Genomic DNA, 13,601 nt, shown 5'->3' with positions numbered 1-13,601 from the left:
TTCAAGTTTTAGTAAAGTGAATCGTAAATTATATTTTTCTAATCAATTGAATGATAGAGTAGTGACTTGTTTTATAGGCAATTTATTGTAGGAATATTATTATTATTATTATTTTCCAACATTAGGTTAAACATTTACAAACTTGTCAAAAAGAAGAAGAAGAAGAAGAAGAATATATTTTAGTATCAAATAAATTCATCTTTTGGTATTAAAAATTAGTGAGAGATTTTAGGAAAAATAGTTTAAAGATGGATGGATGGATTCAAACAGCCATCCGTTAATTTAGTTGCTTTGTCGGGTCGGAGTGGCAGACACACCGCGCCCGACCCGAGACGGGCGCGTCCGTTAAGGTCGCTGCGCTCGTCTACCATGTTGACCTCCGTCTCCCCTACTCACCTTCTTCCTCCGACCTTATTGTATAGATCTCGATGGACTACCCGGAGAGCACGCCCGACAGCGGAAGGCTTCGCTGCCTTCACAACCCACTACAGGAGAGTTCGAAGCACTCGTCCCTGCAGCAAATGCTCCTGTTCTTTCTCCTTGTTTCTTTGGGGGGAGTGTGTGTGGGTGAGACTGTGCAGAGTGATGAGTGACGAGGTATTCATTTGTTTAATGGGAGACTTCTGGCCATTTAAGCTCAGTGGAGATCTGTGCAAAAGGTGACTTGGGATCGGGACACGAGTGCTTCTCTTTCCTTGGTTTGCTTGCTGCAGTCTGGCCTTATACTTATAATTCACCTCTCTTGAACACCAAAACTTGAAGCTTCGGCACAGACTAACTTATTTCCTAGTGAATTTTTCTATGCATTTTCATTCGATTTTGTCGCAGTTGATAAGTATATCGGGAATTTTATAACCAAATGTACTAAGAGAACCAGGAATCATTATATGAAAATATATCTTGTAAAGAAAATAAATCTAAAAATTAATGTTTGGTTGTTATATATGTTAGTGAACAAAGGTGTCGTGGCTGTTGAGTCAGCACGGTTAGGTCCACGAATCAATATCGGGAGTTCTCTGTTGGTTGAGCTGGACGCCTAGGTGGGTTGAGCCTTCGCGACGGGGTGTTGGTCAGCATTTGTTGGTCCAAGCGCCGTCTGCGTCGAGTTGCGTCTCTTCGTTCCCGAGATAGGTGACAGCTCACCCTCCCTCACTGGGTGGCGATTTTCGGGTTGAGGCGCTCGTGGCTCGGGGTGACCGCTTTCCTACAAAAAAATGGCCTTCGTCGGGTGATTCCTGACTGTGGCCCCTCCGACGAGTAAATCAGTTGTTGGTGAAATTGTTTTTCCCCTCCTGAGCCAGATGCCGGCCAGAGGTTTTTATACTATTGTCCGAGGGTCAGTTGTACACGAGTTGGCGTGGTGGACGTGTCAAACAATGCCTTGGTATGGATTCAGACTTGTCGTGTCTTGGAGGCGGTGCCATCTTGGGATTCCCGAGACCTGCTAAGCAGCGGCTTGGTACGAATTCTGACATGGCGTGTGATACCGGCTGTGACATATTTTGGACCAAAATAGGCCCTATCACCTCTCTCCCCACCCTCCACCCCCCCACCCCCAACATGGCGTGTCATGGGGTCTTGGAAGGGCCGAGAGGGGTGCCGGAATCGGAGTGGTGTGACCGCGTCGGTTGCTCGTGAATGGGATCTGGGACGACGAGTCGCAAGTCATGGATCGTGATGGAGCGAGTTGCAAGTCGTAAGTCAAGGATTGTCGTGGAGCGACTCAGACAATGGACTAGGCCGACGAGGTGTGGCTCGAAAGTTGGATCGGCCGAGATGCGACTCGGGTATTAGATTGGCCGCGAGGCATGGCTCGGGCGTTGGATCGGTCGAGATGCGACTCGGGCATTAGATTGGCCGCGAGGCATGGCTCGGGTGTTGGATCGGCCGAGATGTGACTCGAGCATTAGATTGGCCGCGAGGCGTGGCTCGGGCGTTGAATCGGCCGAGATGCGACTCGGGCATTAGATTGGCCGCAAGACATGGCTCAAACGTTGGGTCGGCCGAGATGTGACTCGGGCATTAGATTGGCCGCGAGGCGTGACTCGGTCTAAAGGTTGGTCTTGCGGGCCGAGTGAGTGAGTCTGGGCTCAGGTTTCGATGTCGGCGGGTCACAAGTCGGGAGCAATCTAGAGCGACCCGGGCAGGAGTTAGGTCGATAAGCCGTAAGTCGGGAACCGATCTGGAGCGGCTCGGGCAAGAGCTGTGCCGGCGGGTCGCAAGTCGGGAGCCGATCTGGAACGACCCGGGTAGGAGTTGGGCCGGTGAGTCGCAAGTCAGGAACCGATCTGGAGCAGCTCAGGCAAGAGTTGTGCCGACGGGTTGCAAGTCGGGAGCCGATCTAGGGCGAGCCGCAAATCGGGAACTGATCTGGAGCGGCTCGGGCAAGAACTATACCGACGGGTCGCAAGTCGGGAGCCGATCTGGAGCGACCCAGGTAGGAGTTGGGTCGGTGAGCCGCAAGTCGGGAACCGATCTGGAGCGGCTCGGGCAAGAGCTGTGTTGACGGGTCGCAAGTCGGGAGTCAATCTGGAGCGACCTGAGCAGGAGTTGGGCCGATGAGCCACAAGTCGGGAATCGATCTGGAGTGGCTCGGGCTCGGGTTTTGGGGCCGGTGGGTCGTAAGTCGGGAACCGATCTAGAGCGACCCGGGCAGAAGTTGGGTCGGCGAGCTGCAAGTCGGGAATCGATCTGGAGCGGCTCGGGCAAGAGCTGTACCGGCGGGTCGCAAGTCGGGAGCTGATCTGGAGTGACCCGGGTAGGAGTTGGGCTGACGAGCCGCAAGTCGGGAACCAATCTAGAGCGGCTCGGGCAAGAGCTGTGCCGATATGTCGCAAGTCGGGAGTCGATCTGGAGTGACCCGGGCAGGAGTTGGGCCGACGAGCTGCAAGTCGGGAATCGATCTAGAGTGGCTCGAGCTCATGTTTTGGGGCTAGCGGGTCGCAAGTCAGGAACCGATCTAGAGCGACCCGGGTAGGAGTTGGTTCGATGAGCCGCAAGTCGGGAACCGATCTGGAGCGGCTCGGGCTCGGGTTTTGGGGCCGACGGGTCGCAAGTCAGGAACTGTTCTAGAGTGACCCGGGCAAGAGTTGGGCCGGCGAGCCGCAAGACGGGAATCGATCTGGAGCGGCTCGGGCCGATTGGACCTGTGTGCTGGGGGCCTTGTCAGGCGACGCACCAAATTTCACCCAAAATCGTGTGCCACATTGTAACGGACAAACTTCTAAACAAGATGTTGGATGTAATGCTTATGTCTGTCCGTTGTCTTTTGGCATGTTCATGCCTTGTACAGCAGGTAGAGGGGCGGCCGAAGGCTAAATAGTCCCATGTTAGTTGGGTTGGTGGCCTCTTTAGGCTTGTAAATAAAGGTTGTGTCATGTGGACACGTGCGAGAGCTTTTCGGTCTGTAATGGACCATTTTACCCTTTGTTGTGCAACTATTCAGAGCTTGTAAAGTCTGTTTGTAATTTGCATTGTCTATGAAGTGTTTTTCGGACATGTTTGCTTGTGGATCCCGATTGAGGCGTTCTCTTTAACCCGTTCTCTCTTTTGTTGGTCCTAAGGGACAATGGGAGGCTTCGGGGAGGCTGACCTTTGCGGACGGACGCGCGAGGGTGCCGCACGCCTTAGGCAAAACCAGCTAAGGTCGTGACATTATGGTATCAGAGCCGGACAAGCACTCATAGAAACACTTGATATGCAAACGTGGGGGACCTAGTGGGGCTGCATGGAGGGCAGTCAGCAACGCGCGACCGTTTGAGGGAAAACGGGCATGGAGATGTAGGGAAAAGAGTCGCTCAAAGGAGCGGGCATCTGACATTGGCATTCAGAGGAATGGCCAACCCTTCGCGCGAGAGGCACCACGAGAACAGGCAAGCTTGGAAGAATGCGGAGCGCACAAAGGTTGGGATGGCTGAGTTTGAGCTACGGCTCAACGTTGACAACTTTACTTGATGGTGCTCAAGGCAAGCGAGGCGCTTGGCAAAAGGACGAGACCATGCAAAGTGGAATGAGTTGCTTAGCGACCGAAAGAGTTGTGCAAAGCTCACAGAGGTGAGGGGAATTGCTAACTTGAAGAATTCGGTACTCATGCATGGGCTTGTATGCGGACGATGGAATGTTCGTGGCCATCCCAAGGCAGTCGAGACTCGGCGCCATGGAGCATTAAAACTTTCTCTTCGGCATGCGAAGGATACGTCCGGAGGAGGCTGAAGTGTGCAACGAGTTCAGCATGTTGCTAGGCCTTGAGGGGTGCAGCGGTGGCTGTATTGACGTGGAGGCGCAATCTAGCAAGTGCGTTTGCAAGAGGCAGAACAATGCACAGTTTGTTCAGCAGATCGGAGTAGTCCAAGGGGATGGTGGTCTCCGAAACGAAGAGAGATGTTGCTCCAACGGGACAGTTATCCAGGAGGGATAAGTCTCGGCTCTCCAGAGGGAGAATCATGTGAGACGGACTTCACATGTTGAGGAGGAAGTACCTCATAAACAACAACTCCACGAAGCTCAATGGACCGAGCAAGCAGCGAGGAGTTGTCGCATGATCTCGCTCGAGAGAATGCATTGGTGGATGCATTGCGAGATCAAGTGGGGGAGTGACCCAAAGCAACTCAAGGGAGGGCTGACCCATGGAATGGTGGGCGCGAGGGCCACCATCGACTCAATGCAAAAACGAGGAGCGGAGCAACTTGGGTGTAACTTGGCGAAGTACCCAAGTCGCATGAAGGGAGCCAGCATAGAAGTTGGAACATGGAGCAGAGGCACAACGCTTTCCCTAGACAGAGGTCAAGGACATGAACTCTTGTAGAGGCAGGAGTAGAATCATGCTGTTCCCTGGGTCCTTCATTCTGACAGAGCGGACTCATCTTGCATGGTGCCAAAGACGAAGGGAGCTTCGGGACACATGCACCTTATCTCGGAGGAGCATTTGATGGAGGAACTAAGGCGACTCAATTTGCGGAGGCGAAGTTGGGTACAGAAGGCCTTAGCATGGGGCAAGAGGACGCAGAGGCAGGTACTCTTGAAGAATATGCCACAGTGTTGCCATTCGAGTTGCTATGAAGGAAGCGGTGCGCAGTGGAGATTGTGCTGGTAGGGGCAGAGGCCCAGGATCCAGACAATGGTGCACAAATTACAGTGAAGTCGGTGGACTTCGGGAGCTACTAGGCGACGGACTGTCCTAGAGCGGTGCTTTATCTAGGTGTGACCCAAGAGTGGGTGGATGAAGGTCGATTGCCAAAGGAGCGAACAAAATCGAAGGTGGAGGAGACCCTGCGATGTATTGGCAGAGGCCACACATGGAGGGTTCACAATTCGAGTTTATTCCACAAGGATCAGAATGCAATGGAGATGTCACCAGGAGGCGACATGGTGCAGCGGATCATGGTGGAACAGTTCGTGGCAATGCGACACACACGACATAGTCCCGTGAGGGATAAGATCATATGGAGGTATGATCGGGAGCTACTGGGAGCTCCGCTTTGGTGAACAACACGACGGCAGGAAGGGCTATGGATTCAAGGAGTGAAGGCCATGGTACCGCAGAGGCGGGTCTTCCGGGCGTGCACCGAATTTTGCATCGGATGAAAACCTTGGTCATCAGCATATGGGGGCTGGGTTCCACCAAGGGAAAAGTTCGAATGCAAGTACCAGTGAGTTCCATGGGAGGGACTTGATCATACAGAGGTATGATCGAAGCAGCTGGAGAGTTGGACTGCTCCAGAGCTCATATTCGCTTAAGGGAGCCCGACAAGTCAGAGGACAAGGTCGAGTAAGCGAACGTTGCTACCAAGGAAGCTAAGGAGAACAGAATCGGTGCAAACTCTACAACGTGATGGCAGAGGCCATGGATGAGAGTTGCAATCTGTCTTTCCATTGACCAAACGGACTGCTTGGAGAACACAGTGGTGTTGAAGCAGGGGGTCGAAAGGGGCGAGGAAGCGACGACGAGTCCAGAGGGACTTAGCTACCCAAAATCAAGCATCAGTTAGAATGGAGGTGGACTCAGAGGAGTGCCACGGAGACATCTCTACTGATTGTGAAGGAAAGGGATACAGAGGCGAGGCGACGGATAGTAGGGCCATGGGGCATGGCAGCGCCATGGTACCGCAGAGGCGGGACTTCCGTGCAAGTCATTGATCCCTTGCTCTCACGGAGGGAGAGCGCTTGGTCGTGAAAGGGGCCGAGGAGGTGGAGCATGCAGAGGCAATCTCCAAGTACCGAGACAAGGCTGAAGGGCAGAGGCCAAGAAACTTCGTAAGACCGGTGTCAACAAGTTTCTCATCAAGATAGCCGTAAGTGAAGGACTTCGGGTCATGCAAGAGTGCACGACCAAGGAACGAAGCAGGCAGTACGCGGTGCTGTACCTTTGCTACTCAGTGGAGTAGGCGACAGGGTTGATGGAGAAGACGGTACAATCCCAGAGGCGACCTCATCTATCAGAGAATTACTCCAAGTTGGGGTGAAAACTTCCTGCATTCCAGAAGTTCAATGGCATTGAGAAGGTGAATCACAGTAACTAACTCAACGCAAGGAGTGCAAACACTTCAAGTGCTTCAGAAGTGTGAGCAAAGAGCAGGCGAAGGCCAGTAACCAGCTCGATGCATGAAGTACAACCTCGAGGAGGCGGGCGAAGTCAAGTAACTTTTGCCTTCTCAACTCTTAAGAGAATGGGCGAAACCGAGTACCCCAATTCTCTTATCTATCCAGCAGAGGAGCGCTGCACAAGTTCAAAGACCCTTCGAAGATAATGGAAGACAATAGTTGTCAAATCCTCACCAACGGTGATCAGTGCTACTGAGAGTAGATTGTCCGCCTCATTTCCCAACGAAATGCCAATCGAAAGCGGAAGTGATGCGAACATACTTGGATGTGACAACTAACTGAAAGAAGAGCCAATGAGCAGATTTTGTGGAGGAAGGACCCAAAACTTTAGAAGTTTGCGAGGCGATGCTCGTTAAAGCTCCAACAAGCATCCACCCAGTTCAAGCAGCATGTGGAAATTTTGAGAGACTGGCACACTAAGGATGGTCTTTTCCTTCATTTGGTGGATCCGCAGGAATCAACGAGGATCAATACAACTCAGCCAACCCCACACCAGAGTCAGAGTCATTGGCGAGTTGAAGCAGCATGGCGGATCAAAGGTTCGACTACTCAGAAACAGCAGCGGAGAGCAGCTGGGAGCCAGGAGGCGCATTGCAGCTGGAGCGGAAGATTGAAGACTCAGCAAAGGCGAAGAGTTGCAGTGTTCACAAAGGCTTCGACGAGGACGTCGAAGGGATAAGTGGGGGAGAATGTAACGGACAAACTTCTAAACAAGATGTTGGATGTAATGCTTATGTCTGTCCGTTGTCTTTTGGCATGTTCATGCCTTGTACAGCAGGTAGAGGGGCGGCCGAAGGCTAAATAGTCCCATGTTAGTTGGGTTGGTGGCCTCTTTAGGCTTGTAAATAAAGGTTGTGTCATGTGGACACGTGCGAGAGCTTTTCGGTCTGTAATGGACCATTTTACCCTTTGTTGTGCAACTATTCAGAGCTTGTAAAGTCTGTTTGTAATTTGCATTGTCTATGAAGTGTTTTTCGGACATGTTTGCTTGTGGATCCCGATTGAGGCGTTCTCTTTAACCCGTTCTCTCTTTTGTTGGTCCTAAGGGACAATGGGAGGCTTCGGGGAGGCTGACCTTTGCGAACGGACGCGCGAGGGTGCCGCACGCCTTAGGCAAAACCAGCTAAGGTCGTGACAACATGGCGGTCGGGCCCGATGAGGCCCAGGACTAGGCGGGAAGCTGAATGATTTCTGGCGAGAGATTTCTAGTGACGAGGCGCCTATGGTGGGATTCTCGAGGGCGATGAATCTGGTGTATCCGAGGAGTCATGATGGGTTTTAAATGCGACGTCCATCACTCTCCTCAAGAAGAAGTAACCGTTGCCCTAGCAGCAGGGCAGGCTACCCTTTATAATCTTCTCCTGAAGTAGTCGTCACTACTTTTGCCCGGTCCTTCGTCCTGCACCTAGCTCCGTCCTTTCAGCCCTGAGGTTGGGATGTCTCTATCCTCCCCTTCGTCTTCTTCTTTTGCATCTTCGCTTTCATCTTCTTCTTCGACTTTTTCCTCTAGGGGACTCTGGGCCGAGGTTGTTAGTGTGTCCTCTGACGGTGCTCGCTCAGGGGCCACAGGGAGTTCTTCTGCACTTGAAAGCCTCAAATCGTGGCACGACATGGACTCGGTGGTGACCGAGGGTCTTTTGGAGGTACTTCGGGATTGTTACCGTATCCCAGAGTGCTATAAGGTTTACGCCCCTCAGCCCGGCCAGCGACCATATGGTCGGGTTCCTAATGGGTTCGAGTTGACCGCAGGGGCCCTCGAGGCGGGGCTATGGTTCCTGCTACATCCCATTATCGAGGAATATCTCCGTAAGTGGGGCATATCACCATCCCAAATGGCGCCGAACTCTTGGCATTATTCGGTGGCGTTTCTCGAGGAGTGTAGGGGAGCCGGGATCAAGCCGACCAGGACTCTCTTCTTGGCCTGCTTCTATTTGTGTAAGGGTCAAGGGGGGTATTACCTTATCGCTCGCAATGGGTTTAAGATCAGCGACGCTCCTTCCAACAACAAAGGTTGGAAGAGCCGCTTCTTTTTCATCAGTTGTAGTCGGGAGTGGGACTTTAGTGCTGGATGGACCTCCTGAACCGTCGACAACACCCCCCCGTTGCTTTATGTTGGAGAAATGGCAGACATGAATCGGCTGAGAGGCCTCTTGTCCTCCTCTCGGGCAGTCAAGGTGATGAGGGAGGAGTGGCTGGTTAAAGCAGGGCTGAGCCCTGCCACCAAGGGTATGGTTATTAAGGTGTTATGGGTCGCATGCTCGTCCCGAGGCACTTGACCGATCGGGCTTCTTGTTGCAGAAATGGTGAACCTTCAGCGAGTGAAGGGATCGTCCCACGGCAGGGCTACCACACCTTCGTCCCGAGGTGGCGATGTTTCCCGAACCGAGAGTACCCCGCAGAAGGGCACACTGAAGAGAACGGGATTGCCCGAGGCGAGCCGCCCTCAGAAGAAGACGAAGACCACGGTTCGAAAGAAGCCCCCGGGTTCGGCAGCTCGCGGGAGTACCGTCTCGGGATCACCCGAGGCTGCTCCATAGGTCGGGGGCGTGGGGAGTGCAAAGGTGGTGGCTGGATCATCTGGCAGTGACCCCCCTCCAGGAGAGTGCCTCCGCGCCCGACATCCATGCGGCATCTGTGTCGCGCCCGCCCTCGGGCCGACGGCGAGGAGTTCGAGTCCCTCGCCATGGCCGATCTTCCAGTGGGGGAGCCGGGGACCCCTTACACCCCTCAATGGAAGTCTCTCCAAGCCGACAGCCGCATATGGGGCGACAGCTCCACTGCCCGAGAATTTCTCCGCGGGGCACTTCATCCAGCAATGGCAAAAGAGCTTTAGTGCTCCCCCTTGGAAGCACTGGTGGACCGGGTAGCCAAGTCAATTGTCTGGGTAAGTGGTGGCTTTTACCCTGGTCCAAACCTCTCTTCTCGTGAGTCCTAACGCAGACCTTTGTGCAGGGTCAACACTACGCCATGGCGCTGATCGACTGGGTCCTCGATGCTGGCCGGTGATCGAGTGCCAGGCGGGTATTAATGCCTCCCTTCAGCAAGAGAATTAGGAGTTGAGGGATCGAGGCGATTCAGAAGTCGTTGCTGCGGTTGAGCAGCGCACCTTAGCTCTAGAGGAAGAGGTGACACACCTCAAGGGCGAGCTGGAGGAGAGCCGGTCGCGCGTTCGGATGTTGGACGATGAGCTACTGACCCTTTCCCATGACATCGAGACCACCCGATCTTCGGCTTTGGTCGCCGAAGAAGTTTTGAAGGAGGAGCCGCTGGCGCTGCCTGGGAAGATAAAGGAGGCACTTGCCGAGTACAAGTCATCTGCCGAGTTTGAGCACGACCTGGTGAGGTTGGGGTGAGTGACATACAAGTTCGGGTATCGTGTAGCCTATGCTCGCTTTTGAGCAAGGTACCCGGATCAAGAACTAGAGCTAGACTCGTTTGCCGACCGGCCGGAGGACCAAGATGTCGACATGCTGGCAAGCGTCCCCTTTGATGACGGGCCCGAGACCCCCCTTCGGAGCTAGGGGCTGTACTTTCTCCCTTTCCTTTTGTTTTGGTCGGGTCGAATTTTGAAATTGTATCGCCTGTCCTTGATGTGTATATGCCTTTATCACTGAAAGGTTTTATTTTGGAATTCCGATTTCTCGTCTTCTTGTACCATGTATTTAGATGCTTCCTTCGGGGAGGCTCGCCCCTCGGCCTTTACGTCGCGTTCCATGTCCTCAGTAGAGGGGCTCCTTACATGGTCTCGAGTCGGTAGGTCCCTTCTCGGACCACATTGTATACTCGATAGGGGCCTTCCCAATTAGGCGCGAGTCTACCTCGCGCTCAGGTCAGGTCGCTCACCTCTGACTTTCGGAGGACGAGGTCTCGAACTTTGATCGGTCATGGTCAAACTTTGCGGTTGTATATCTGGGCCACCGCTTTTTTGTACGCCAAGGTATGCATATGCGCCTTGGCTCTCCTTTCCTCGAGGAGGTCTAGGTTTGCTCGCAGGCCCTCGGCAGAGCTTGTTGGTTCATAGTTGGAGGTGCATCAGGTCGGGAATAGCATCTCTGGCGGGATTACTGCTTCGGTTCCAAATGCTAGGCTGAATGGGGACTCTCCCGAGGCAGTTTTGGGGGTCGTCCGCATCGCCCATAAGACATTAGGGAGCTCGTCCACCCAAGCGTTGCGTGCGCTCGAGAGCCTCTTCTTGAGACCCTCTAGAATCGCCCGATTCATCACTTCAGTCTGTCCATTGTTCTGGGGGTGCATGACCGAGCTGAACCTTAACTATATTCCATACGACTGGCAATAGGTCTTGAATTTAGGGTTGTTGAATTGAGCTCTGTTGTTAGTGACAATAACCCTTGGGATTCCGAACCGAGTGATGATATTCTTCCATGTGAAGCCTTGAACCTTCTTCTCGGTGATGTAGGCCAAAGGTTCGGCCTCGACCCACTTCATGAAGTAATCGACCCCAACTATCAGAAAACACCGCTATTCCAAGGCAGGAGGGAAAGGCTCGAGGATGTCCAGCCCCCATTGGGCGAAGCCACGCAGCATCCATCGGGATAAGAAGCATCGCCGGCTGATGCTGTAGTCGAGCATGCATTTGACACTGTTGGCATTGTCGTATGTATGCCATGGCATCTTGGCGCATAGTCGGCTAGTAGTATCCTTGCCTTAGGGTCTTGAAGGCCAAAGTCTGCCCACCAATGTGTTCCCCACAGATCCCCTCATGAAGTTCAGCGAGGACCGTCTCAGCTTCCGGTTATGCGAGGCAGCGTAAGAGAGGTTGAGAGAAGGCTATGCGGTACAGCTTCCCGCCGACCACGCAGTACTAAGCTTGGTTCCGCCTCAATCGTCTCACCGCTGCGGGGTCATCGGGCTTCGTCCCGTCTCTCTTGAAGTGGAGGATCTTCTCCATCCAGTTTAGGGAGATCTTTGTGTCGGCGACCTCACAAGTTGGTGCTGTCAGGGCCAATACGAACTCCAATGTTGGGGTTGTCGGCAAGTCATGGGCTGAGGCTGATTTGGCTAGCGTATTGGCCCATGTGTTCCGTGCTCGAGGTATTCTAGTGATCGAGAGGCGATTGAAGTGGCGGGTGAGCCGCTTTGCCTCTGTCAGGTACAGCGCCATCGTTGGCTCCTGGGCTTCACAACTCCCGTTGATGTGTCCTGTCACCAATTGGGAGTCGTTGTAGACTTCGAGGTTAGCAACATGCATCTCTAGGGTGAGGCGGAGGTCGTGGAGTAGCGCTTCGTATTCGGCCTCGTTGTTCGTGGCTCGGAATTGTAATCGGAGTGATTTCTCGAAGGTCTCCCTTGATGGGCTTTTGAGAATGAGTCTGATCCCAACTGATTCGGCGGTGGCCGACCCATCCACGTGTAGGATCTATGTGTTCTCGCCATTCTCCTGCTCAAAGGTGTGATCTTTAGGGGTTAACTTGGATATGAAATCAGTCAATACCTGAGCTTTGATGGTGGTCCTAGGTGAGTACTGAATGTCGAATTCGTTGAGCTCGACCAACCATCGCAGCATCTGCTCTGAGGCGTCGAAGTCAGAGAGGATCCATCGTAATGGCTGGTCGGTAATCACTTTGATCGTGTGGGCTTGGAAGTAAGGACACAACTTTCGGGCCATCTTTATCAGCATGAGGGTCAGCTTTTCGATCGGGGAGTACCTCGCCTTGGGTCTGGTGAGGACGTGGCTGACGTAATAGATGGGCTATTGCGTTGGGGGCGTTTCTCGAACAAGCACCGAGCTGACTACCTGCGTTGATGCCGCTAGGTAGAGACTGAGGGTTTCACCTAGGTCAGGCGAAGCAAGTCGAGGCAAGTGGGCGAGGCATGTCTTTAGTTTTTCGAAGGCTTCTGCACATTCCGGGGTCCACGTAAACTGGCCGGCCTATCGCAGAGCTCGGAAGAAGGGGATGCACTTGTCACCTGAATGCGGCACGAACCTGCTGAGTGCTGCTAACTTCCCGGTGAGGCACTGCACTGTTAGGATCGAGAGCACTAAGAGGGGGGGGGGGGGTGAATTAGTGCAGCGGAAATCTTACAGCGATTAAAAACCAAAAGCTGCGTTCGTTCAATAAAAGCTATTATGATGCAAAAGCTAATTCTCAGTTTGTATCTAAGTGCAGTTTGCGTCTAAGCGCAGTTTGCGTCTAAACACAGTTTGCGTCTAAGAGCAGTTTGCGTCTAAGCGCAGTTTGCGTCTAAGCGCAGTTTGCGTCTAAACACAGTTTGCGTCTAAGCGCAGTTTTGCGTCTAAGCGCAGTTTACGTCTAAACTCCGATTTACGTCTAAACGCAGTTTTACGTCTAAACGCAGATTTACGTCTAAACGCAGATTTACGTCTAAACTTTGAAACTCGTTTGTATACTCACAGAAGGCAGTATGCAGTTGAAATCAAGACGTAAACGTGAACTGAGAACTGATGATTGTGAGAGGAAAGCCGATTTACGTCTAAATGCAGTTTTACGTCTAAATGTTGAAACTCGTTCGTAAAATTGTAGAGGACAGTTTGCAGTTATCAATAGTATCAAAATGTAAGTGTAAACTGCAAAGAAACTCTTTCGTAAAAGCACGGAAGACAGTTCTGCAGAATCAAACGTAAACGTAAACTGTAATGTACGAAAATACGAATTTACGTCTGAATGCAGATTCGGAAGAACATCACTTAGAACTTGTTCGTGAGAGCGCAGAGAGCAGTAGTAATGGAGGAGGTTTGCAGTAATGATAAAGTGCTCAAAAATAAACGCAAACCAGAGATTTAGAGTGGTTCGGTCAGCCTTGACCTACTCCACTTTTGGCTTCCTCCACCGACGAGGTTGCCGACGTCAACTAGGGGCCTTCCTTCAATAGGCGAAGGCCAAACTTCCCTTTTACAGTTTCTCTCCTTTTGACAGGCTCAGGAGACAACCTTTACAGACCTTTCTCTCCTCACTTTACAACTGAAAACTTGAAGAACAGAAGGAGGAGACTTAAAGGCTTTACAACACTTTTGAGCTCTT

The sequence above is a fragment of the Musa acuminata genome, chromosome BXJ3-1 (genome assembly GCF_036884655.1).
Source record: "Musa acuminata AAA Group cultivar baxijiao chromosome BXJ3-1, Cavendish_Baxijiao_AAA, whole genome shotgun sequence".
NCBI classification, from domain to species: Eukaryota; Viridiplantae; Streptophyta; class Magnoliopsida; order Zingiberales; family Musaceae; genus Musa; species Musa acuminata.
This window is presented reverse-complemented; position numbering follows the sequence as displayed.